Here is a 3,540-nt window from a genome sequence, read left to right on the forward strand (position 1 = left end):
AATTTTAAGAATTGTAGAAAGGTTTCTACTTCCCCACTATTGCTCAATGACAATTCTGATACAGATTTCTGGAAAGTGTACCATATAGATAATGCTATAAGTAACACAATTATCCATGTCTCTACCCTGAGAAATTACCAGTATATTTACATTGGTGATAAAAATTATGAATATAGGCAAACTCCTAGTCATTTTCTAAAGGAAATTTACCAAGATGAAAAATGTGAGAGAGTCTAGCTTCATTGATTAATAACTATTACTCATCCAAATATTCATAGTCAAGAAAAAAATTGCAAATGTAAGGTATGTGAAAGGGCTCTTAATCACAGTGCAGAGCTTGCTAAATACAAGAGAATTTACAGAGAATGAGAGCCCTATATTTTTAAAGAATATATAAAATCATTGGCTTGCTCAACATCTTCTAAACACAGTAGATACTATAAGAGTGATAAACCCTATAAATTAAAAAAAATGCCAAAAAACTTTAGTAAAAGGTTACAACTTGTTAAGCATCAGAGGATTTATACTTAAGAAAAGAACTGTAAATGTAAAAAGGGTGGCAAAGCCTTATAACACTTTCTACTCTTACTCAACACCAAAAATATTTATTCTGCAGAGAAAACCTACCATTGTGTAGTATGCAATGCACTCAAAAACTTTACTCAACATCACAGTGTTCATACAGAAGATATACTATGCAAATGCAAAGAATGTGACAAAACTTCTAATAAAAGCTTTAATCTTATTTGTCACCAGTGGACACACCCTGGAGAGATGCCCCACATATGTAAACAATTTTGCAAAATTTTTAGTCAAAAAACAAGACTTAAAATCACCAGAGAATTCATACTGGAGACAAGCCCTACAAATGTAAAGTATGTGGCAAAAGTTTTAATACAAACTCACATCTTGATCGCCACAACAGAATTCATACTGGAGAAAAGCCCTACAAATATAAAGTGTGTGGCAAAAGTTTTAATATAAACTCGAATCTTGATTGCCACAACAGGATTCATACTGGAGAGAAGCCCTACAAAAGTAAAGTCTGTGGCAAGAGTTTCAATCAAAAATCATCACTTACTGAGCATCATCGAATCCACACTGGAGAGAAGCCCTACAAATGTAACGTGTGTGGCAATGCTTTTAATAACATCTCACAGCATAATTGTCACAAAAGAATTCATACTGGAGAGAAGCCCTACAAATGTAAAGTGTGTGGCAAAAGTTTTAATACAAATTCATAGCTCGATTGCCACAACAGGATTCATACTGGAGAGAAGCCCTACAAATGTAAAGTATGTGGCAAGAGTTTCATTCAAAAATCATCACTTACTAAGCACCAGTGAATCCACACTGGAGAGAAGCCCTAAAACTGTAATGAATGTGGCAAAGCTTTTAATAGCATCTCACAGCGTACTTCACACAAGAGGATTCATACTGGAGAGAAGCCCTACAAATGTGAAGAATGTGGCAAATCTTTTAGGCAAAGATCGTCACTTACTCAACACCAGAGAATCCACACTGGAGAAAAGCCCTACAAATGCAAAGATTGTAGCAAAGCTTTTAATACTGTCTCTCAGCTTATTCACCACAAGAAGATTCATACTGGAGAGAAGGCCAACAAATGTAGAGAATGTGGCAAAGCTTTTAATCAAAAATCATCACTCACTCAACACCAGAGAACCCATCCTAGAGAGAAGTCCTATAAATGTGAAGAATGGCAAAGCTTTTAAAATTGAAGATCACATCTTACTAAACATTATATATTTCTTTTTTACTGGAGAGAAGATACACAAGTGAAAACATTGCATCAGTATCTTTAAGGGTGAATCAACCCTTATTTCACAGTAGTTCAACACTATTTCACACCAGAGATATGATAGCACAGAAATTATACAAGTGTAAAATAGGTGACAGAGTCCCCAACAATTGTTCACACCCTACTCAGCACCTCAGAATTCATACAAGTGAGAGGACATGTGGAAAAATTTTGCAAAGCTTTTGGCTATTGATCAAATATTTTTAAAACACTGGAGGATTTATAGCATATAGAAACCCAAAGAATGTGTCCAAGACTATATTCAAATTTCAGACATTTTTTTTTCAATTTCTGACCTCATACCTGAGCAAATGTGGAGTAGCATTTGTCCAAAGTATGTACTTAGATAATAGCAAAAAATATTTACAAAACACATTGACAAATAATAAAATTGTAGTATGTTTCTTATCTATACCCCATCCCTTGAAGTATTTGGGACCTAGGAGGGAAAAAAATCATTTAAATGTAAAAAATGGGTAATTGCTTTTGACATTTGCTGAAAATTTTCTTAACATCTTGAGCTGATATTGTAGAAATAAGGAAATACAACTGTAGAATAGTGTATCCCTAAAAGGATATAATTTTACTATAAATCAACAATTACTAAATATTCTAATTTCTCACAACTGGAGAACACGTAATTCTCATAGTTGATTATTTCAGAAGTCTCTTAAGATTTACATGAAATTTTAAATTTTTAGTTTTAATTTTGGACATAAACTTAGGGGCAATTAATCAGTAAACTACATCCCCAGATTTTTTTTTATTTTTATTTAGAGATAGGGTTTGCTAAGTTGTTCATGGCCTCACTAAGTTATGGAGCGTGACTTTAAACGTGCAAAGCTTCTCATGTCCCTGGGGGTCACAGGCATGGTCCACCATCCCCGTTTTACAAAGCATTTTTACTTATATTTCATTACGGATGCAATTTGTTACTAAATAAAGTATGCATTTCTTAATGTTAACCTTGTCATGCATTTAATGATGTTGTTAGGTCACACATCTCCCATTATTCATTTTGCTAATGGATTGATTCAATAGTAAAATATTCTATTGGGTAAATAATGCTATAACGTCTTCTTTAATTATTTCATATATTTAATCAAGTTTTATTTGGGGAATATAATTTATGTAAATTATATATTCTCTTGTTTGTAATTATGGAAAAATTAATACAGTTATAGGAAGTACCTAGGGATACTAAACTAATGTCCAGATATCCCTAGTTTGAATTATGACTTTAACATTTCACCTTATAGAGTTGCAATACTCCCTAAGGTATCTACAACTCTGGAGAGTTATACCAGCTCCCAATCAGGGAGAGGAGAAAGACCCAAGAGACTAGGAGCCAATGTGCATATTCAGGTAAAAAAAGAAGGGTTGCTGAAGGGGAAAGAGTTTCAATGTTTCATGTGCAAACCACGTGGTACACAGGCCCATCCTGACTCTTGAACTTAAGAAACCATGGAGTTCCTCATGAATTCATGACATTCATCAATGAGAAGACTGGACTGACCTCAAGTGTAGGAAAAACATCAGAATTTGGGAGCACCTCTTTAGTCTTGGATAACCAGGAGAAAAATGTAACCAAAAACATGTAAAATGATGAGTGTAAAAAGAAAAAGACATATTATAGGAGCATTTATGAACCCACAGTTTTTATTTCAATATATATTTTTATTTTGTAGTCCTTTTTGTTCTACTTAATAACTTACAATATA

At 33.4% G+C, this 3,540-nt stretch overlaps 1 pseudogene; it reads left to right on the top strand.

Moving 5' to 3' along the window:
• Nucleotides 1-774: 774 nt before the first annotated feature.
• LOC139701587 (zinc finger protein 724-like) lies at nucleotides 775-1,733 on the top strand (annotated as a pseudogene).
• Nucleotides 1,734-3,540: the final 1,807 nt, after the last annotated feature.

The sequence above is a fragment of the Marmota flaviventris genome, chromosome 13 (genome assembly GCF_047511675.1).
Source record: "Marmota flaviventris isolate mMarFla1 chromosome 13, mMarFla1.hap1, whole genome shotgun sequence".
Classification (NCBI taxonomy): domain Eukaryota; kingdom Metazoa; phylum Chordata; class Mammalia; order Rodentia; family Sciuridae; genus Marmota; species Marmota flaviventris.